This window comes from Bos grunniens, chromosome 3 (genome assembly GCF_055505025.1).
Source record: "Bos grunniens cultivar Pamir isolate PY7600 chromosome 3, Bosgru_T2T1.0, whole genome shotgun sequence".
NCBI classification, from domain to species: Eukaryota; Metazoa; Chordata; class Mammalia; order Artiodactyla; family Bovidae; genus Bos; species Bos grunniens.
The window spans coordinates 83,525,759-83,550,397 of NC_141167.1; the positions used below are offsets into that span (position 1 = coordinate 83,525,759).

Here is a 24,639-nt window from a genome sequence, read left to right on the forward strand (position 1 = left end):
CATGAAGTGAAGTGAAGTTGCTCAGTCGTGTCCGACTCTTTGCAACCCCAAGGACTGTAACCTACCAGGCTCCTCCAGCCATGGGATTTTCCAATCAGGAATACTGGAGTGGGTTGTCATTTCCTTCTCTAGGAGATCTACCCCATCCAGGGATTGAAACTGGGTCTCCCACAGTATAGGCAGACGCTTTACCATCTGAGCCACCAGGGAAGTCTTTTGTCTTCTTGGATATTCTCTATCTTTACTGTTGAAGAAGTGAAAGTGTTACTCGGTTAGTCTTTCTGACTCTTTGTGACCCTGTGGACTGTAGCCTGCCAGATATTGGAGTGGGTAGCCATTCTTTTTTCCCTGGAATATTCCTAACCCAGGGATTAGACCTGGGTCTCCTGCATTGCAGATAGACTCTTTACCATCTGAGTCACCTTAATGAACCACTTTTCCTGGTTCTATACCTATTAATACCTTACAATACAGTTTTAAAAATCTGATTATTATTTAATATATGTTACCTGAATAGTACTGAATTCATCTGCTCTGATTTCAGTTGCAGTCTCAGTCTACTCAGTTTGGAACTAAAGCTCCTTTCATAATCTACATCTCAAAATATTTCTAAAAATAATTTCAAAATATCTCTTACACATGCCAAAAATATTCAGTTGATCTGAAAGCAAGTAATTCCACAGTCTTGAGGTTACTCACTCTAGTGATTGTACTAAAAAGTAATGCCAAGCTCTGATTTGACAAAGCCAGAACTATCACCAAGACTAGTTGAAGGTGGTTTAGAACTCCACCTTATCTAATAGCTTAGCTACATTTTTGACATTGCAAATAGAACAATATCTATACTAGACAAGTGCTTGCATTCCTAACACACTACTGAGTCCATTTGTAAATCCTGATTTTTCCTGGATGCATAATTACCAAAGTAAGATGAGAGAAGATAGGTTAATGTGGTTCACTCATACTGTAATTTAGAACTACCAGTTATTTGCATCCTTAATTTTTCTGCTATGTCAAACATTTATAGGCTCATTTTTTATGGCATTTATTTTTGGGGTTATGCTGACCTTCTCTGAAATCTGACCTCTTCAGTGTCCCTGTGCTCCCATTTCTGACAAGTATCTAGCTACTTTGTAAATACATGAATCTAATACATAGAGGAAAGGAATTATGTTACTGCTATGGTGATCATTGTTTACCTGTAGGTACTCTGAAAGAATGGCAATTCTAACTTTTTGTATTTAATCACAACTCTTGCTTTTCATGAATCATAATCAATAAAATTAGCAGAAAACAAGGGTGAACTTATTACTTATTTAATATCAATGTGACTTCCAAGAGAAAAGAGCATTCTAAAGGTCAAGACAAAGGAGTGAAAAATCCATACATCTGTTTACATAAAGTAGAAAAAAATATGTTTAGTAAAAGATTACCTAAAACTCAAAGGCAATGTGTTGCAAGTGAATATCTGTAAAGCCACATAGCAGGTAATGGCAAAGATTTTTTATGCTTAATTATTTTACATAATAAATTGTTCATGATAGACATTTAAGAAAACAGTTTATATCACTAATATGCAGATATATACAAATAAAAGTAGTAATTTTACAGAAAGGTAGATTTCAACATTGTGGCAACATTTGTGCATGTGTGTTTTATATGTATATTTCTGGTTAATTTTCATTGCCTAGAAGGAAATATACAGTACTGCTGAAAGTTCAAACTGAAGTTATGTTTTGAAGGGCCTTTTAGTGTAATATGTTAGTCTTCAATAAATTATTCTAAGAAATGATTGATATATGTATAAATATATGCATTACACAGATTTGTAAAAACTGAAAACAATAAAAATTTCTATTATAAAGTAATTGATTGAATAAATTGTGACATAATTATGGAAAAGACTTTGAAAGAGCTTTTTGAAGAACAGTTAAAATTATAAAATTATGAAATGTTTAAAAACAAGTTGCTGAATAGATTTAAATCACATTCACAGTTCAAAAAAAAAAAAAAAAGCTGAAAGTTTAAACATCAGTATGTTAACAAAAGACAAAAGGTACATTTGGGACTAGGATTTCAAAATGCTTATAGGCTTTGTGTGTGTGTTTGTAAAAAAAAATAAAGATAGATGATAGATGTGTATAATAATTGTCAAGAGAGTGTAATCTCCTTGGTTCTATCTAGTCACAATAAAGATTTGAAGCGATGGACGTTAAAGTCCTCAGTGCATCACAGCTCTCGGACAGTCCGTGTTATAGTTCTCAGATCAGTTTTATTTAGAAAATAAAGGAAAATACATCCTTGAGGTGTGAAGGCATGCTGACCCAAAAGACGTGAAGAGAAGAGAGAGAGAGAGAGAGAATGAGCGCACATGAGAGAGAAACCCCCCCACCCCCAAGCCCTTTGGCTCCTCTTTTTATATGTTTTTTCCCTCCCTCTGGGCCTGCCCTATGTAAATTGGGCACCCAGGAGTGCTGTTTGTTCTCTCTGAGGTCCTCACTCCAGTCCTCAGACCTTCCTTTGTTCTATTTTCCAGGGCTTTTCCCTTCCTTGTCTTTTAGCCACCGCCATTCTAGACTCCTGTTTCCTATTCTAACTACCTAACATAATCTTAAAATTTTTTTTAAAAAATGAATTAACTAAAAGTTATGGGTATTTTGTGGAGAAAGGAATGGCAACCCATTTCAGTATTCTTGTCTGGAGAATCCCAAGGACAGAGGAGCATGGCTGACTGCAGTCCATAGGGTAGCAAGGAATCAGACATGACTGAAGCAACTTGGCTCAAATCAGCATGGGTGTTTTGCTAGAAAATTCAGGTCAACATTTTAGCCTGTGTTTTATAAACACCAGAGTAACCACAGAGCAACCGCATGCACACACACACACACACACACACACACACACATATACAGGAATACAAAACTTTGAAAAATTCAGAGATTTCAAGATTTTTATCTCTGTGCTTGTGAATCTGTAGAGATGTTAGAAATTATGTGCAGACATCTTCACATTTCCTATGAATTTTTAAAGGAAAAGTCATGTAAAGTTCCAAATTTCACATCTTTCTTTCAGAGTTTCTTCTGTCACTCTGATTGCATCAATATGCTCAACAACTGGCCAATATTCTCCATAGTTGAGCAGTTATTTTTCAAGAATAGTAAAGACTTCCTATTGCAGTACTTTCAGCAGCTGTGAATGTCCTCAGGAGAGCATGAACTGGAAATAATTTTTGAGACTGGCATAAAGGAAGGAAGAAAAAAAAATCATGGAGAAGTTTTTGCCTTAGGTATTCATCATCTGGCTCAAAGCATGAAAAGTGATAGGAAAATGAAAGTCACTCAGTCGTGTCCAACCCCATGGACTATACAATCCTTGGAATTCTCCAGGCCAGAATACTGGAGTGGGTAACCTTTCCCTTCTCCAGGGGATCTTCTGGTTTTCCAACCCAGGCCTCCCGCATTGTGGGCAGATTACCAGCTGAGCCACAAGGGAAGCCCAAGAATACTGGAGTGGGTATTCTATCCCTTCTCCAAAGCATCTCAACCCAGGAATCCAACCAGGGTCTCTTGTATTGCAGGCAGATTCTTTACCAACTAAGCTATCAAGTCAGCCCAATTCTCCCTCTCAGGAGGTCAGGACTGTGGAGAGAATATTCCCCTCCCCTCCCCCATATCCCCTAATACCACTTTAATCTTATGTGATGTTCTGGAAATTGATTAAATAAGCTCCATATTATTCAAACTTAAAGCATAGTGTTCTATCTCTCTTTAAAATTTTTACTGCTCATTTACTCTTACCCTTTCCGTTGAAGACAGGAAAGAATAAAACTTTGTCTTATTTTGATTATGCTGTGTTAAAATATGGAGCTGACTTAATGAAATGACCTGAGGGAATTAGTAGTCACTTCTTACTTACTGATCTTTAGAAGCTATGATGTTTGGAAAAAAGTGCCTCCCTGAATACTTGTTTATGTTCCCTCTGTGCAAGGTCAATCTTATCTGCAGGAACAAAAGACTATTGCCAGTGGTGTAAATTAAGAAAGACTATGAAAAAAAAAATGCTCTTCCAATATGATTGGTTTGTAGATCTTCAGAAAATTTTATATACTATGTATTACTTGGGATTAATATGGATGATTAGTAAAATGCAAATGTGAGGCCAAGAATTATTAGCTCATTCACATTTTATAAATTATAAGTGTATAAATCCAAGTAAGCTAGCCAGGGAACAGATAAAACCTAAATAAATGTAATTCCAAGGAGGTAAGATTTAAAATATATATACTCTATTTATGAAAGTGGGAAAGTAAAATATTCCTAACACTCTACTGCTGCCTATATGCTTCAGTGTTTCTTCTCTTCTGACTTATCCTTCCACTTTCTTTTATTCTCACCTTTATTCAACTCCACTCTTAGCTGCTTCATTCTTTAAGAATTCCCTGTAATCTTCAATATTTTACCCTTAAAGCATTCCTCCAAAGCCTGTAAAATCTGTTTTGAGGATACCATTTTCTTTCAAATTAAGTGGAAGCTATTTCATTCTCCTATATGATAAGCATCCTCTGCTCACTCCCCACCACTCACCACCAACCCCACTCACCACTACCACCGCCCCCCCCCCCCCCCCCCAATTCCCAATATGGAGTGCTTAACGGTCGCTTGAGGTATCTCTATAAAATTCAGATTCCAGAGTCCTCTTCAGAGTCTGATTTAGAAGATTGAGAGTCAGGTCAGGGATTGAGTTTAGCAAACATCCCAGGTGAACTTGATTCAAGGAGTCCTCAGGGCACACTGAGGAAAGCTGCTCCACCTGGCCTGGAGGAGGAGCCCGTGGGGGCAGAGGGAGGGGCTTCAGCAGAAACAGAAAATGGATGACTAGCATGGGTAACCTCGACTCTTCTGACCTGGCATATCTGTCCAGGCTGCCTTCAAATCTCAGAGGATGATAAGCAGAGAAAACCATTCCTGAAGGTAAGTTTCAGAACTGGGCAGATTTTCTTGCCTAGACCGTGGGCCTCACCTGTGGCGGCTTAGCTCTTTTTTGTTAGGAAATGTGTATTAGATTTCAGTAATTGTGGTAGCTGTTGGAGTATATTGGAGAGAAGGTAGTAGTAGCATTTTGGCCTTCAAAGGGTATAATTCATAGAAAATAAATGGTCAATAAAGTAATAACAATAAAATGTAAAGTTATGGTGGATAAAATGTAGGAAACTTGGAAAATAAGACAAAAAAAACTTATAATAATCAAGGAAGAATACCTTTAGGGTATGATATTTAACTCACATTTACTAAAGAAACTTGCTGGCTACCAATGGGCACTTTGGTACTAGCAGAGAGAAAGGAATGCCCTTGAAAGGAAGTTATACTCTATTTAAAAAACCCTAAAAGATATTTACTGTGGTTAATGTGTACTCTGAGAAAGGACAAGGACAAGAGCTCAGGCTAGAGAAAGCAACAAGCTAGATCAATTGTGTGCACCCTTGTTTATCGTGTTTATGGGTTAATAACTTCATTTTAAGGGAAATAGGGACTGAGCGAACCATATAAAGGGGAGTGCTCTGTCGCTCAGTTATTTCTGACTCTCTTGTGACACCGTGGACTGTAGCCCACCAGGCTCCTCTGTTCATGTAATTTGCCAGGCAAGAATACTGGAGTGGATTGTCATTTCCTGCTCCAGGGCATCTTCCCAACCCAGAAATAGAACTGACCTCTCTTGTATCTCCTGCGTTGCAAGGCAGATTTTTTACCACTAGCACCACCTGGGAAGCCCCTATAGAGATGGGCCATGTTGATAATTTGCATCTTTGGATGTCTACCTTGATTACCTTGTGGAGAATAGTTTGGAAGTGAGCTAGCTTAATGACAGAAAAACTCTATTTTAATGATAGAAAAAAATTATGGTGAAATTAAGTAGAAACCAATTGTTGCCCAGGTGTAACTAACTTGGTAAAGATAATGGTAGTAAGAATGGCAAAAATCAGATTAATTTCAGAAGTATTTATGACATTGCATTAACACTACCTTGTGATTTATTGGGCTTTCCTGGTGGCTCTGATGGTAAAGAATCTGCCTGTAGTACAGGAGACCAGGATTCAATCCCTGGGTTGGGAAGATCCCCTGGAGAAGGGAATGGCTACCCAGTCCATTATTCTTGCCTGGAGAATTCCAAGGACAGAGGAGCCTAGCAGTCTATAGTCCATGGGGTCACAAAGAGTCAGACACTACTGAGTCACTAACACACATGCATTTATGATACTTAAATAACTAGCTCTTAAATGAGGGCAATGGATATTCCTATTGAGTGAAAGATAAAATTTCAGTGATTGTCTGCTAGGAAAAAAACTCATTCTGCTTTTCCCAATCCGTTAACAAATTATTTGCAATTAATGAGTTTATCCAGAAATTGCATTCATGCTATTTTGGTCTGTGACCCAATATTTATAATAGCCAATATAGATTAGATTAGATTCATAGATCAAGTGTTCTCTATAAAGCTATCATCAGAGAGGTCAACCTTTGAGCTGTAGTCCCTTAATTAATAAGTTTCATAAGCTACTCACAATCCTGTCCTAAAATCCTCACATATAATACAGCAAAAATATTTAAATGCATAATTGAATGCAGTGTTTGCAGAACAAAGTTGTGAAAGATAACAGCACTCGTTTGAATAAGTTACACACATACTCAGAACACATTAAATCTAAATGTTTTGGTCCTGAAGCAGCTTCTTTATTTACTTCAAAATACTTTTTTCTGAAGACTTACTCTTGGAAATAAAGAACATAGACTACATGGAATGGGTTATGTCATGACGTTTTAGTTTTTGTCTTCCTTTTAGCTATAAACTTGAAGTACTTTAAAGTAGTATTTTTATTACCTGGCTGTGAACCCTAGTTAAAGCAATATCAGTAATACCTTAATCTTTTGAAGAAATCTATAGCATATCTCCTCTAAACCTATGCTCACCAGCCACCTTTCCAACAGTTATGAGAATTAAATCAAGTTGGTTTTTCTATCAGTACTGTTGAGAGATTCTCAGTGTTACTGACCTTTTCTCGATAATTGCTTCTACTTTTATCATAAATCATCCTGGGAAAGATGATTTCAGCGTTCAGTGTCCTGGCTAACAGGGCTGTAATTATGGGAATTTGTTTCCCTACTCTCTGCTAAGAAAATATTGAAGTGGTCTATTTCAGCATCTAAATCCTCCCAATGGTTTAAGCACTTAGGTGAGTTCCTTATGCAATAAAAGGTATATCTTGAAATACTTGTTCAGTGTAACTATTTAAAATGACATTGTCTTGGTGCACATTCAAATAACAAGTAGCTCTTAAAGGGAGAAGGCAATGGCACCCCACTCCAGTACTCTTGCCTGGAAAATCCCATGGATGGAGGAGCCTGGAAGGCTGCAGTCCATGGGGTCGCTAAGAGTCAGACACGACTGAGCGACTTCACTTTCACTATTCACTTTCATGCATTGAAGAAGGAAATGGCAACCCACTCCAGTGTTCTTGCCTGGAGAATCCCAGGGACGGGGGAGCCTGGTGGGCTGCAGTCTATGGGGTCGCACAGAGTCGGACACAACTGAAGTGACTTAGCAGCAGCAGCAGCAGCTTTTAAAAAGCTAAAAAGCAAGGAAGTGAGCATTAAATACTGACAGTTTGGTCCTATTGTTTCTCATTTTCTCATCTAATCTATGATGGTGCCTAAGTATTCTTGTTAAGAAATCCCAAGACAAGACTAAATATCACCTCATGAAGGCTTGGGCTCTGAATCTTTGTTCTATGAAGCTACAGGTGTATCTTACCTTTAGGAAGTAATCTTTAGGAAGGGCTGTGAGTTGAAATTAGGATAATATGATTCAGAAGGTGAATCCTACAGAAAGTGAATCCTGACTCTTCTGCTGCTGCTGCTAAATTGCTTCAGTCGTGTCCGACTCTGTGCGACCCCATAGATGGCAGCCTACCAGGCTCCCCCATCCCTGGGATTCTCCAGGCAAGAACCCTGGAGTGGGTTGCCATTTCCTTCCCCAATTTAAAAATCATTTGGCTCTATTTGTTGAGAAATTAAGCTTGAAAAAATAGTTAAGCTCTTTAAAATGTTGAAATCATCCAATTAAATTACAATTCCTGATTCTCTAGAGCTGTGACTAAGTTCAATTCAGTTGCTCAGTCTTGTCCATATTTATGGACAGTTTCCATATTATGCATTGGTATTTATTTGTCATATTTAAATATTTGCATATATGTATATGTGGACATAAATATCTGTCTTAATAGGAACAACCAATTAATAATGACCAACCTAGACAGCACATTAAAAAGCAGAGACATTACTTCGCCAACAAAGATCCGTCTAGTCAATGCTATGGTTTTTCCAGTGGTCATGTATGGATGTGAGAGTTGGACTATAACAAAAGCTGAGCACCAAAGAATTGATGCTTTTGAACTGTGGTATTGGAGAAGACTCTTGAGAGTCCCTTGCACTGTAAGGAGATCCAACCAGTCCATTCTAAAGGATATCAGTCCTGGGTGTTCATTGGAAGGACTGATGTTGAAACTAAAACTCCAATACTTTGGCCACCTGATGTGAAGAGCTAACTCATTTGAAAAGACCCTGATGCTGGGAAAGATTGAGGGCAGGAGGAGAAGGGGACAACAGAGGATGATATGGTTGGATGGCATCACTGACTCGATGGACATGGATTTGAGTAGACTCTGGGAGTTGGTGATGGACAGGGAGGCCTGGCATGCTGAGGCTCATGGGGTTGGAAAGAGTCAGACACAACTGAGTGACCGAACTGAACTGAATAGGAAACGAGTGGTTTAGCAAATAGCCATTTTGCTTTATTTCCTATAACTCACATAAATATCCATAAAGAGGAAACTTATCCTCTCTCCCAATAATTTTTCAGAGTTTCTCCACATAGACCTCTGATTTTTATTTTTTTCATATATTCATATTTTGAGTTTGAATAAAATTATGACTTGAAATTTTGCAACAAAGGTCAGAGGACTATAGGCATGAGAATGAAATGATCAATAAAAGCCTTGTATTTTGAAGCTATTTTGTGATGGCTCACTCTATTTGAGGAAGAAAGAGACACCATAGATGATGGATTAGATTTTCTCTGCTGTGCCTTTTGAGGGTTGAATTGAGCTGTGCAATATTTTCCATCATACTCTAAGAATATAGAAACGAAGTACAAATTTTGACAAAGATATCTTAAGAGTGAAACAATAATAGTTAACCTAAAGTCAAATGTTAAAAATAAAAAGACCATCAACAGTGTTCATACATGACACAAAGCAGTAGTTATCAAAGCATTTTGAAATTCATCTGAGAAATTATAAAACATAAGCCTGGGTTCCATTCATAGAGATTCTGATGCAGGTGACCTATGGTCAGATCAGATCAGATCAGTCACTCAGTCGTGTCCGACTCTTTGCGACCCCATGAATTGCAGCACGCCAGGCCTCCTTGTCCATCACCAACTCCCAGAGTTCACTCAGACTCACGTCCATCAAGTCAGTGATGCCATCCAGCCATCTCATCCTCTGTCGTCCCCTTCTCCTCTTGCCCCCAATCCCTCCCAGCATCAGAGTCTTTTCCAATGAGTCAACTCTTCCATGAGGTGGCCAAAGTACTGGAGTTTCAGCTTCAGCATCATTCCCTCCAAAGAAATCCCAGGGCTGATCTCCTTCAGAATGGACTGGTTAGATCTCCTTGCAGTCCAAGAGTCTTCTCCAACACCACAGTTCAAAAGCATCAATTCTTTGGTGCTCAGCCTTCTTCACAGTCCAACTCTCACATCCATACATGACCACAGGAAAAACCATAGCCTTCACTAGACGAACCTTTGTTGGCAAAGTAATGTCTCTGCTTTTGAATATGCTATCTAGGTTGGTCATAACTTTCCTTCCAAGGAGTAAGCGTCTTTTAATTTCATGGCTGCAGTCACCATCTGTAGTGATTTTGGAGCCAAGAAAAATAAAGTCTGATACTGTTTCCATTGTTTCCCCATCTATTTCCCATGAAGTGGTGGGACCGGATGCAGGCTGGTAATGTGTGGCTTATTTCTTTTGTTTGATTATTTAAAGCTCCCTAGGACAGAGGAGCCTGGTAGGCTGCAGTCCATGGGGTCCCTAAGAGTTGGACACGACTGAGCGACTTCACTTTCACTTTTCACTTTCATGCATTGGAGAAGGAAATGGCAACCCACTCAAGCGTTCTTGCCTGGAGAATCCCACAGGTGGAGGAGCCTGGTGGGCTGCCGTCTCTGGGTCGCACAGAGTTGGACACGACTGAAGTGACTTAGCAGCAGCAGCAGGCACTTCTAGGAGAAGGCAATGGCAATCCACTCTGGTATTCTTGCCTGGAAAATCCCATGGATGGAGGAGCCTGGTAGGCTGCAGTCCATGGGGTCTCTAAGAGTCAGACATGAATGAATGACTTCTCTTTCACTTTTAACTTTCATGCATTGGAGAAGGAAATGGCAACCCACTCCAGTGTTCTTGCCTGGAGAATCCCACAGGTGGAGGAGCCTGGTGGGCTGCCGTCTGTGGAGTCGCACAGAGTCGGACATGACTGCAGCAATGCAGCAGCAGCAGCAGCAGGCACTTCTAACTTGGAGACAAGGCCAAGAATTCTACAAGAGGATTGCTGGAGGCAGTGATAGTCCTCCCAGAAAATAATTGAATGGCCCATCATATGTAGATATTTAAAGGTGAGAAATAAAGGAGTGCTTAAGCAACAGGACAGGGCAGTGAACTCAAAATAAGCACATATGTGTCAATGGGAATATACTGCCTGGAGGCATGAAGAATGTTTTCTATTATCGGGTGGAAAAAGTGCTGAAGTTGAGTATGGACATTAGATCATCTCTTGACAGTTGATGATGTTACTTTAGTGCAGGGAGTAAGATGCAAATACCATTTCACTGTTCTTCATTTTAATATATTTTAAAGATATTAGTGGTCCTAGAGTCTGCTGCTGCTGCTGCTGCTGCTAAGTCAGTCGTGTCCAACTCTGTGTGACCCCGTAGACGGCAGCCCAGCAGGCTCCCCTGTCCCTGGGATTCTCAAGGCAAGAACACTTGAGTGGGTTGCCATTTCCTTCTCCAATGCATGAAAGTGAAAAGTGAAAGTGAAGTCGCTCAGTCGTGTCCGACTCTTAGCAACCCCATGAACTGCAGCCCACCAGGCTCCTCCATCCATGGGATTTTCCAGGCAAGAGTACTGGAGTGGGGTGCCATTGCCTTCTCCCCCTAGGGTCTGGTTGCTAATAATAAAATTTTATTTTCAAGCTTTAAATTATGTGTATATATGATGTTGTTTAGTCACTAAGTCATGTCCCATTCTTTTGGGACCCCATGTACTGTAGCCTGTCTGGAACCTCTGTCCACAGGATTTTCCAGGCAAGAATACTACAGTGGGTCGCCAATTCCTTCTCCAAGGTATCTTCCTAATCTGGAGTTTGAACCTGTGCCCCCTGCATTGGCAGACGGATTCTTTACTATTAAGCCACCAGGGAAGCCCATATTATAAATACTTGTTGTATAAACTTACATAAACTGTTCATATAGTTTAACATGTTAACATACTTGCATTATTTCTGTGTGTCAAAATGTGAGTATTGGCATGGTTATAAAATCCACTCCTCATTGCCATTATAAGTATACCATTCATTGGCAACTTACTATGTGCCATTTTCTGTGCTGCACTGTTAAGATACATTCTCTTAATTCTAATAATATCTGAATTAAAAATGTGTATTTCCCCCTTTGCATGTGAAAACGCAGGGCTCAAAAAATTAGGTCTGTTGCTTGGGAGATTAAAATCCTTGTATTTAACACAATCTATCTGACTACAAAATCTATGCTGTTAAATGCAAATAATTTGTATTTATTTTGACTTATTATTGTTTAAATTCTTAATTTTAATAATTTAACTGTTTTAGTGTTCTTTATTTTTATATACTTTTAAGCTATTAGTACACTTAGTCTCTTTGTGCTAATATTTAAGTTTTATTTTCAGATTTTAGGTTTACCATTTATACTCATATCTTTATTTTTTACACCTTTTATATACTTTATGTTGAATATTGATTGCATCATATGTATCAACTTTTGTTAAATTCAATTATGAACTTTCTGTACATTGTTTTTGTTTTCTAATACTAATTCTTAGATTAAATCAAATTTTCAGAGTTCCTTATAACTGTATAACAGAATTTATCTCTTTTTATTCATTTTTCTTTAGTCACATTTTAATTTTTTTTCTGATGACAGTAAAAACATTTTTGAAAGCATTGTATGATGAAAAGCTTGACAACTAAGTATTTTAGGAGACTATATTCTTTATTTATCCACTTACTGAGTGCCTGGTAAAGAAAAATATTAGTGAACAAAGCAGAAAAGATAATTCCCCTCCTGGTGAAGAAAAATGTTACAGTATGTTAGAAAGTTTCATATTTACATATTCTATATAAACAATAGAGAGTTATTTGGAAATTCTTAAATAGGATAGCAGCATAAGTCTCTTGAAAAGAAGAAATTTGGTCAAGGATGTATGTAAGTGATATTAAGAATATATATTTTAGATGAGGTGTCAGAGGGAGGTGTGCTGGGGAGCTGAGAAATATGAGGTCAAAGAGAGAATGGAGAACCAGATCCACAGCCTGCTTTGTATGTCTGTCTTATAGGTCAATGTAAAAATGTTGACTTTAACTCTAAATGAATTGTGTGTGGAATATAAGGATGTAGAACTTTAAAATAGCTTCATATTGAAAAAATGGTGTGTCTAGCTGCTGAGCAGAAATAAGGAGATCATTTGTGAAACTATGTATTTCAAACGGTTGAAATCTAGTTATATTTAAGGAAGGATCAAAAGAATTTCCTGATGGATTGGATCAGGTGTGTGATAAGAAAAATATAAGTATGCATTAAGTTTTTATTCATTTTTATCCTTCTGCCCAAGCTGATATTCATTATTTCTGTTCTACAGACTGTTTCCAATGAATCACTAGAATTAGTTTTTAGTGTATTAGGTCACTTATTGTTTGGTATATGTATTTTGAATGGCCCTCTATTATAAATAGAGAGTTTGAACTTTAGCATAATCAGAGCTAGTTTATTTCTTTAACTTATTTCATTTTATTCTTGAGCAGTACATTCAATACACATAGTCTTCTTCTATTCAGTTGAGATATAATATTCAACTATTCCATCTAATACTTCTTGCCACGCCTGTGGAATTCTTAATGATATGGTTTCTTGTTTTTGTTCAGTCACTACATTGTGTCTGACTCTTTGCAACTCCAAAGACTGCAGCATGCCAGGCTTCTCTGTATTCCCTCTCTCCTGGGGTTGGGTTTTCTCAGATTCATGTCTATTGAGTTGGTGATACTATCTAAACATCTCATCCTCTGCTGCCCCTTTTAATTTGGTCTTCAATCTTTCCTAGCATCAGAATCTTTTCCAATAAGTCATCTCTTTGCATCAGGTGGCCAAAGTTTTGGGGCTTCAGCATCAGTCCTTCCAATAAATATTCAGGGTTGATTTCCTTTAGAATTGACAGTTTTGCCCTCCTTGAAGTCCAAGGGGCTCTCAGGGTCTTCTCCGGCACCACGATTCTAAAGCATCAATTCTTCGGCACTCAACCTTCTTTATGGTCCAACTCTCACATTTGTACATGTCTACTGGAAAAACCATAGCTTTGATTATACAGACATTTGTCAGCAAAATGATCTCTTTGCTTTCTAATTCACCCTCTAGGTTTGTCATAGCTTTCCTTCTAAAGAGCAAGCATCTTTTAATTTCATGGCTTCAGTCACCATCCACAGTGATTTTGGAGCCCAAGAAAAGAAAATTCGTTTTTGTATCCATTCAGCCAGTCTTTGTCTTTTGGTTGGGGCATTCAACCCATTTACGTTTAAGGTAATTACTAATAAGTATGATCCCGTTGCCATTTACTTTATTGTTTTGGGTTCGAGTTTATACACCATTTTTGTGTTTCCTGTCTAGAGAATATCCTTTAGTATTTGTTGGAGAGCTGGTTTGGTGGTGCAGAATTCTCTCAGCTTTTGCTTGTCTGAAAAGCTTTTGATTTCTCCTTCATACTTGAATGAGATCCTTGCTGGATACAATAATCTGGGCTGTAGGTTATTTTCTTTCATCATTTTAAGTATGTCTTGCCATTCCCTCCTGGCTTGAAGAGTATCTATTGAAAGATCAGCTGTTATCCTTATGGGAATTCCCTTGTGTGTTATTTGTTGTTTTTCCCTTGCTGCTTTTAATATTTGTTCTTTGTGTTTGATCTTTGTTAATTTGATTAATATGTGTCTTGGGGTGTTTCTCCTTGGGTTTATCCTGTTTGGGACTCTCTGAGTTTCTTGGACTTGGGTGATTATTTCCTTCCCCATTTTAGGGAAGTTTTCAACTATTTAGTTTGTTTAGTTTTTCAACTAAAACAAGTTTAGTTTTCAACTAAAACAAGACCCCTACATATGTTGTCTACAAGAGACCCACCTCAAAACAGGGGACACATACAGACTGAAAGTGAAGGGCTGGAAAAAGATTTTCCATGCAAATTGGGACCAAAAGAAAGCAGGAGTCACAATACTCGTATCAGATAAATTAGACTTTAAAACAAAGGCTGTGAAAAGAGACAAAGAAGGTCACTACATAATGATTAAAGGATCAATCCAAGAAGAAGATATAACGATTATAAATATATATCCACCCAACATGGGAGCACCACAGTATGTAAGACAAATCCTAACAAGTATGAAAGGAGAAATTAACAATAACACAATAATAGTGGGAGACTTTAATACCCCACTCACACTTATGGATAGATCAACTAAACAGAAAATTAACAAGGAAATAAAAAAAAAAAAAACATGTATCTATAAAGTTCACTAAAGCAAAGCACAGTAAAATGAGGAATGGCAATAAAAGGCGTTAAATTTATCAAAAAAAAATAAATAAAGTGCTGAAAAATTAAAGCTGTCAATTCTGTAATAGATATTCATTGAAAGTATCTTTTGAAATGGGGGTGAAAACACCTTCAGAGAAATGAAAGCTAAGGAAGCATGCACGAGCTATAAAAAATGATAAAGTCCTTTATGAATGATGATAATATCAAAACAAAACTTGGAAAAAAAAAAAAAGAAAATTCGTGACTATTTCCACTTTTCCCCTGTCTATTTGCCATGAAGCAATGAGACCAGATGCCACGATCTTAGTTGTTTTGAATGCTGAGTTTCATGTCAATTTTTTCACATTATTCTTTCACCCTCTTCACTTTCTGCCATTAGGGTGGTATCATCTGCATTTAATTCCTCTTCACTTTCTGCCATTAGGGTGGTATCATCTGCATTTCTGTGGTTATTGATATTTCTCCTGGAAATCTTGATTCCAGCTTGTGATTCATCCAGCCCAGCACTTCTCATCATATACTCAGCATATATGTTGATTGAGCAAGGTGACAATATATAGCCTTGACATACTCCTTTCCCAATTTTGAGTTTGTCAGTTGTTCCATGTCTGATTCTGACTGTTGCATGTTGGCCTGCATACAGGTTTCTCAGGAAACAGATAAGGTGGTTTGGTATTCCCATCTCTTTCACAATTTTTGACAGTCTCTTGTAATCCACACAGTCAAAGGCTTTAGCATAGTCAATTAAGTAGAAATAGATGTTTCTCTGGAATTCTTTTGCTTTCTCCATGATCCAACGAATGTTGGCAGTTTGATATCTGGTTCCTCTGTCTATTCAAAACCTAGTTTATGCATCTGGAAATTCTCGGTTCATGTACTGCTGAAGCCTAGCTTGAAGGATTTTGTGCATAACCTTCTAGCTTATGAAATGAGCTCATTTGTACAGTAGTTTGAACGTTCTTTGGCATTGCTGTTCTTTGGGATTGGAATGAAAACTGACCTTTTCAAGTCCCGTGGCCAATGCTGAGTTTTCCAAATTGGCTGACATACTGAATGCAGCACTTTAACAGCACCGTATTTTAGGAATTTAAATAGCTCAGCTGGAATTGTCACCTCTACTAGCTTTGTTTATAGTAATCCTTCCTAAGGCCCACTTGATTTCACAGTGTCAAGATGTCCTACTTTTGCATTTCAATCTCTTATGATGAAAAGGACATCTTCTTTTGGTGTTCTAGAAGATGTTGTGTGTATTCCGCACATCAGTCAATTTCAACTTCTTCAGTATCAGTAGTTTGTCCATAGACTTGGATTACAGTGATGTTGAATGGTTTGCCTTGGAAATAAACTGAGATCATTCTGTCATTTTTGAGATTGCACCCAAGTACTGCATTTTGGACTCTTTTGTTGACTATGAGGACTACTCCATTTCTTCTAAGGGATTCTTGCCCACAGTAGGAGATATAATAGTCATCTGAATTAAATTCACCCATTCCCTTCCATTTTAGTTTACTGGTGTTGATGTTTACTCTTGCCACCTGCTGCTTGACCATGTCGTTGGACTTAACATTTCCAGCTTCCTATGCAATATTGTTCTTTACAGCATCAGATTTTACTTTCAGCACGAGACACATCCACAATGGAGCATCATTTCCACTTTGGCGCAGCTGCTTCATTCTTTATGGAGCTATTTGTAATTGCCCTCTGCTCTTCCCAGTAGCATATTGGACATCTTCTGACCAGAGACGCTCATCTTCTGGTGTCATTTTTTTTTTTTTTTTTTTTGCCTTTTTGTACTGTACACGGGGCTTTCCAGGCAAAAATACTGGAGTAGGTTGCTATTTCCTCCTCCAATGGGTTAGATTTTTTCAGAATTTTTCACTTTACCTGTCTTGGTGGCCCTGCATGGCATGGCTCATAGTTTCTTTGAGTTACACAAGCCCATTCACCATGGCAAGGGTGGCAGTTTCTTAACATCTTATGCTGCTGTTGCTGCTAAGTCGCTTCAGACGTGTCCGACTCTGTGTGACTCCATAGACGGCAGCCCACCAGGCTCCCCTGTCCCTGGGATTCTCCAGGCAAGAATACTGGAGTGGGTTGCCATTTCCTTCTCCAATGCATGAAAGTGAAAAGTGAAAGAAGTCTCTCAGTCGTCCCATGGACTGCAGCCTACCAGGCTCCTCCATCCATGGGATTTTCCAGGCAAGACTATTGGAGTGGGGTAATCAGAAAATAAAGAGTACGATAATAGATTTATATCTAATCATATCACTAATTACATTAAATACAAATCGTCTCAGTTCAAGTAAAAGACAGAGATTGTTTCAATAGATATACTTTTGCAAAGTGTGAAATAAAGTAAATTTTGTTCTCTGCCTCCAAGCATATAAATGTTTTTAACTCAAAATGAAACATTGAAGTTAATGTGAAATCTAAAATTCTAAAACTTTTGGAGACACAGAAGCATCCTTTGTGACCTTAGGTTGGATTAAGCAAATAAATTAGACTTCATCAAAATTAAAACCTCCTGTTCTTCAATAGATACTGTTAGAAGAATGAAAGATAAAACAAAGATTTGAAAAGCACTAATCATTTGTCTGATAAAGGACTTGTATCCTCAGTACCTAAAGATATTTTATAAAAGAGGATATATGTTCAGTGACAAAGTGAAAGTTAAGTTTCTTAGTCGTGTCCAACTCTTTGCGACCCCATGGACACCAGGCTCCTCCGTCCATGGGATTTTCTAGGCAAGAGTACTGGTGTGGGTTGCCATTTCCTTCTCCAGGGAATCTTCCAGACCCAGGGATCAAACCCAGGTCTCTTGCATTGTAGACAGACGTTTTACCATCTGACCCACCAGGGACAAAGAAGCATATGAAAAAGGCTCAGTAGTTCTAGTCATTAAGAAAATACAAATTAAAACCACAATGAGATGTAGTAACACACCTACTTGAATAGCTACAGTTGAAAAGATTGACTATAATAATTGTTGGAGAGGAGAGACTCAAACACTTCTGTTGAGTATGTGAAATATAATTATACTAAATGATGGGACCCAGACAAAAAAGTACAGAATGTGTGATTCTATTTATATAAAATTCTAAGAAATGCAAACTGTGATACAGTGATAGGAAGATCAATGGTTTGCTGGGGATGTAGCAGGAGAGATGGAGACATTAAGGAGGAAATGATTACCTAGGGCATAAGAAAAGAGGGGAGTGATGTTCATGTTCAGCAACTTTATATTGTAATGATAGTTTCGTGGGTATACATATGCCATAACATCAAACACTTTGAATGCATGTGGTTTCTTACATATTAGTTACACCATAACAATACTGGTTTAATTTTTTTAAAATATAAAGTGATTCACCTGCTTTTATTTATTTCTCCAAGTAAAGATAGTATTCTGCCTCCTCTGTCAGTGAGGCAAGATGGCCTATATTTAAATATATATATATATATATATTTCAGGTACTTTTCTGATTTTTGTTAAGGAAATGTTTTCAGTTGGATTCTTTGATGTAATTCCACACTCACAGCCATAACATCATAACTACTTAAATTTCTAATTGTAGTTATGTATTTAATTTTTTTTCTTTTTTAATTGAAGCAATGCTAAAAGAGGAGAGTGAAAAAGTTGGCTTAAAGCTCAGCATTCAGAAAACTAAGATCGTGGCATCTGGTCCCATCACTTCATGGGAAATAGATGGGGAAACAGTGTCAGACTTTATTTTTTGGGGCTTCAAAATCACTGCAGATGGTGATTGCAGCCATGAAATTAAAAGACGCTTACTCTTTGGAAGGAAAGTTATGACCAACCTAGCATGTTAAAAACCAGAGACATTACTTTGCCAACAAAGGTCCGTCTAGTCAAGGCTATGGTTTTTTCTGTGGTCATGTATGGATGTGACAGTTGGACTGTGAAGAAACCTGAGCACCAAAGAACTGATGCTTTTGAACTGTGGTGTTGGAGAAAACTCTTGAGAGTCCCTTGGACTGCAAGGAGGTCCAACCAGTCCATCCTGAAGGAGATAGGTCCTGAGTGTTCATTGGAAGGACTGATACTGAGGCTGAAACTCCAATATTTTGGCCACCTCATGTGAAGAGTGGACTCACTGGAAAAGACCCTGATGTTTGGAGGGATTGGGGACAGGAGGAGAAGGGGACAACAGAGGATGAGATGGCTGGATGGCATCACTGATGGACATGAGTTTGAGTAAACTCCAGGAGTTGGTGATGGACAGGGAGGCCAGGCATGCTGCGATTCATGGGGTCATAAAGAGTCAGACACAACTGAGCGACTGAACTGAACTGAACTGAAAGCGTGCTTATTGATTCTGTTATTCTCAGGTCATATTTGTATACCATCAAACATCAAGTTTAAATAGTCTCATGATATCTAACTGATCCTGTTTAATTCTGAGTAAATTAGTATGTCCTAAAATACCCAAATGTGGTGATACTAAACACTAAGTGACTTTCCCAGTGGCTCAACATTAAAGAATCCACCTGCAATGCAGGAGACATAGGAGACATGGATTTGATCCCTGGGTCAGGAAGATGCCTTAGAGAAGGGCATGGCAACCCCCTCCACTATTCTTGCCTGGAGAACTCATGGAGGAGGCTGGTAGGCTACAGATCATAGGATTGCAAAGAATTGGACATGACTGAAGCAACTGAGCAAGATATATTAAATATTAAAAAGTGAAAGGGTTTTAACATGTAAACCAACTATACTCTGAAGAAAAAAAAGTGAAAGTAAAGGATCCTAAATCTCTTTGTGATAAAGCTCCACAAATTATTAGGTCTTCTGTGAGTTACTTGTGCTCATTTTTGTCTGAAAGCCTAGTCCTGTGACTTTTTTTTTTTTTTTAATACCTTTTTCTGGTAAAGTTTAAAGTATAATCATGCAATCTAAAGCAGCATGTGCTACATCTACCTAAGGAACTCATTTACTGAGCCCTACCATTTGAACAGCAGGGAGCTAAGTTCCCTAAAGTGTCTCTAAGCATCTCAGGCTCACTGAGTCAAGAATAAATAAAACTCAGTTTCTGTGAAAACAAATACCTGCCAGATAAAGCTACTAATGGGTGGTTAACCATTGACAGTCCTGCCCCATTTCCACGATACTAGTACTTTTTCACACTTAAATGTCAACTGTAGCAAGCCGTTGTAGGATATTTAGCTTAAAAGAAAAAGTTGTCCCTCAATCATCTCGTATTATTGTGTGAGAAGAGAGGATAAGGTAATCCAGTCAGAATATCAACGGAGAGAATGATGAAAAGTGGAAAGAGGAAGCCATCTTCAGATAAAACTACAATTCTTTTCAAATATAGGCAGGGTAGCCAATGCTGGCATTTTACCTCAGTACTTAAATACTATTCAAAGTGACAAATTAGTTTCACTTAATTGAACCATGCCATTTTATTATAGTTTTTTTTTTTTTTTTTTTGTACACAAGAGAATAAAATGCAGAGTAAGAATTCTTTCAACATAAAAGAAGTCTCATTTAGATAGAGTGTTGTGGGGGAAATGAGGTTTTTCCACTAGATAATTTTGTATCCATCGAACAGGAAAGAACAACTAACTTTGCCTTCTTAGGTGGAATTTAGTGAGAGGTCCTTTCCATGTACACATCTATGCATGAAGGGGAAGTGGAAAGCTAACAGTAAAGAGCTGGTGGAGGGTGAGGTTAGATGGAAGAAGGCAGGCTGTAGTCTCCACTTGTCCCTCAGTTTGTTTGAGTCTTCAAATTATGTAATACAGGTTACCATCAGTTTCTCAACCCCAAGGGCACAGCAGTTCCATGAGAGTGAGTCTGTCTACTTCTCAGAGACTATATCAGCATGAGACAAAGAAGTGTGTCCGTCAAAGGAATGACAACATAACCCTGACAGCTCAGAGTATGTGTAACTTACTTTCCCAGTAATATCTTCAACACAAAAGGATTTATGTCAAACATGATCTACACCAGACTATAGGTTTTTAACAAATGATTGGAGGTCTTCCCTAACAAAGAAGGTAACAAGAGAAGTCAATGATGTTCATCAACAGAGAAGGACCAGGACCTAAGTGCACATGGACCCTTCCCTTACATAACACTGTTGCCCAAAGCTTCCCATGAACCCAGAGTAAAGAAAGAGAGGAAAACCTTCAAGAAGGGAGAACATCCTCTTGTAAAGATGAAATTTTCATTTACTAGGTTGTGAACTAGATAATTATTTTTAACGCCTGAAATTTTTAGTAAACAAAAATAAAAATAGGAAAAAAAAAATAAAGTCACAGAATTCAACTGATACCAGAATGAGTTAGAGCAAATTACCCTAGAATGAAGAGTAGAAAGCAAACATTTTGTTCTTCCATTCTAAGAAAAGCACAGTTCTTGGAATTTTCACATTCTAAATATCTCCCTTATTTGTTCCATTGTTTTACACTCAGAAAATTTCTTTAGTTTGAGCTTCTTAAACTCTTCTGCCAGGTCACAAATTCTTAACCTTCAGTCTCAGTTTTTTCAGTCCACTCACTGTTCATATGGGGTTTGGAATTTAGGGGTAATGAAGAAATAGTAGTCATTAAAAAAATTGCCTTCTTTTAGAAAGTATCATGATTAGTTTTTCTTTTTTAATATAATGAATGTTAAGGAATTTACTGAAAGTGAAACTGCAAATGAAAAATCTTTATCTGTATTTCATGCTGAATGTACATTAAATTATGTGTAAAAAACCATTAGTTGAACCCACTACTGGTTTGAAATTCTGTGAAAATTTGAGACATCAGAATAAAGTTTATGTCAACATGAAGAATATTTTTGCTGAGTAAAGTCCAGTTCTTCATTTATTTGACTTAGTTATAAGAAAAACGGCCTATAGAGATCTACAACTGCAAACTGTCATTTAAGTATCTGTGCTGTATGTTCATTCATTTAATTTTATTTTTTAAATTTTATTTAACTTTTAATTTTGAAGTAGTTTCAGATCTAAGCTGCAAAATTAGTTGAGAGTTCACATATGCCCTTCACCTAGCTTTTCCAAACAGCATCTTGTCTAATAGGATTACAATGATCAAAACCAGGAAGATAGCATTGATATAAAACTACTAAGTAATCTGTAGATCAGATGCAGATCTTTTGATATGTCTCTCTAATGCCTTTTTTTGTGTGTAAAGGCATTTGTCATGTCGTCTCAGTTTCCCTTATTCTGGAATATTCCTCAGTCTATGTTTGTCTGTGAACTTGACATTTCTAAACAGCACCAGCCAGTTATTTTGTACAAATTCTGTTTTTGTCTGTTTCCTCAATTAAATTCATGTTGTACATCTCTATACCATTTATTATATAATATTTTACAATACATTCTTTCCATTACTTTATACTGATCTCCTGTCAAGCTGTAGTGGATGAAAAATTTGTACCCTCTACCTTCCTAGGTTCCCTGACTAGGGCCCTATAAGGTAAACTGAAAAAAGATGGATTAGCAAGAGAAAAACAGATTCGAGTTAATTAGCATGTGCAGTGTGCATTCATATGGGAGAAACACATGCTCAAAGGAGTGATTAGAACTTGGGTCTTATATAGCAGTTTAAGCATATTAAGAAATGCATTATAAACATTTCTAGAAAGAAAAATTATTTTGTAGAGAAGTGACAAGATGAAAGAAGTTTGAGCTTCTGGGATGGCAAACATGGAAACAAATACATAGAGAAAGCAATGGTAGATCAGGGCTAGTAGGTAACTTTTGTTTGTGTATGCTCTTTTGAGATGTCTAATTTTTGATGATAATTTTGTCATCCCCTTCTTGGGCCTTAAAGTGGTGTTAGGGGCTAGACTTTCATCAGGAGAATTTATATTCTGCTTTCATGTAGAGGAGGGATGGACAGAAAGCTCATATTGGAATTGCTTTCTCAAGTGCCTTCAGCTCATAATAATCCTAAGCCAGAGTAGTTTATTTTTGGATAGCATAGTCTGAATCCCTTTAAAGCTAATCTGAAACAGTAATAATTTATTGTATTTTAATGTTTCATGTAAATGTGCTTGTTTTTTAAAAGATAGTTACCATAAAGAAGACACTCTTTTGTGTAATTTTAAAAACATGTTAATTAAAAAAAGAACTGTGCAGTTGAAAGAAATTATTTGTAGTGTATATATTTAGAGATAACTAAGAATCAGTTTATTAATAACAGGAATTTGAAGAACATTCCATGTGTTCTTCATCACATTTTCCACTCTATGGAAAATAAAAGCTGCATTTATATTTTTTATTGATATTTTACAATTGTTTCTCAACTGCATTTCATTTCTTGCTATTGTAAGTTTGAGATAGAACCTCAATGTTGTAAAACCAAAGGGATATTTGTCTAAACTGCTTGTCCAATTGACTGATCCTTCTTAACCTTATTTACGAAACAGAAGATTTGTCAGGCCAGGCTGTTCATTATAATTGAATTAGTAAAGAATTTAAAATGTTTTAAATGAATGAAATGCATTCCCAGAAAAGGAGAAATAGTTCAGTTTTTCAAAATACATTTCTCCCCAGCCCGAGAAAGAGGGATCCTCTGTGGAAGTGGGAAAGGAAGAAGCCCTAACACACCTTTCTTCCTAGGTGGCTCAGTGGTAAGGAATCCAACTGCAATGTGGGAGACCTGGGTTGTATCCCTGGGCTGGGAAGATCCCCTGGAGGAGGGAATAGCAGCCCATGCCAGTATTCTTTTGTCTGGAGAATCCCACGGACAGAGGAGCCTGGTGGGTTACAGTCCACTAAGTCACTACTTAGTGACTAAATAGCAGCAACAACCAATCCTAAAAGTCCTGGTTGAATTAAAGAGCCCACCACATTGTATAGACAGGAGTCAGAAAACCAGACTTTGAATTGGAAGCCAGTGACAACCAGAAACACAAACCACAATGCAATCATTTTTAAAGCAGGTAGAGCAGCAGTGGAGCAGTACCGTGTCCTCAGGGAGGCAGTGGCAGCAGTGCCAGAAAATGTGATAGATGACTTTCAAAGACGTTGCCTCTGGACAGCACTGCTGCCTCCCTGGGCAGAGGTGGTGTGTCCTCACAGCAATGTCCTAGAGCATAATGTTTGCTGTGACCTCTGATGTTACCCCTCTTCTTTTTCTTGCACTATTGTTCATGCAAACTTCTGTAGCTTTCTCTGCATTTATGTACTACTATAAGTTGTTTTTCAGAGAAGGCAATGGCACCGCACTCCAGTACTCTTGCCTGGAAAATCCCATGGACAGAGGAGCCTGTTAGGCTGCAATCCATGGGGTTGCTAAGAGTCGGACACGACTGAGCGACTTCACTTTCACTTTTCACTTTCATGCATTGGAGAAGGAAATGGCAGCCCACTCCAGTGTTGTTGCCTGGAGAATCCCAGGGACGGGGGAGCCTGGTGGGCTGCCGTCTATGGGGTCACACAGAGTCGGAAACAACTGAAGTGACTTAGCATAGCATAGCATAACATAAGTTGTTTTTACTACTTAAATAAGTCAAATTTCTAATGTGCTCAGTCATGAATGCTGGCTATTATCCCACATAAATGGTACAACTGGAAATGTGATCCTTCTGTTATTTTTTGATGTGTTTCATACAGTGCTTAATTTTCATAGTGCTGTGTATTGTTTTAATCTTTGACCATCCGTAGAGTTGTAAGTTCTCAATATTAATGTAAATTAAATTTATATTCAATTTAATATATAAC

General features: G+C 37.8%; 1 long non-coding RNA gene across 3 annotated transcripts in view; it reads left to right on the forward strand.

The window, feature by feature from the left end:
- Positions 1 to 2,857: 2,857 nt before the first annotated feature.
- LOC147375934 (uncharacterized) overlaps positions 2,858 to 24,639 on the forward strand; it is a 96,505-nt gene continuing 74,723 nt past the window's right edge. For all 3 annotated transcript variants that reach the window (XR_015161633.1, XR_015161634.1, XR_015161632.1), the window contains exon 1: positions 2,858 to 4,970. This is a non-coding gene — a long non-coding RNA (uncharacterized LOC147375934). The remainder of the gene's footprint in view (positions 4,971 to 24,639) is intronic.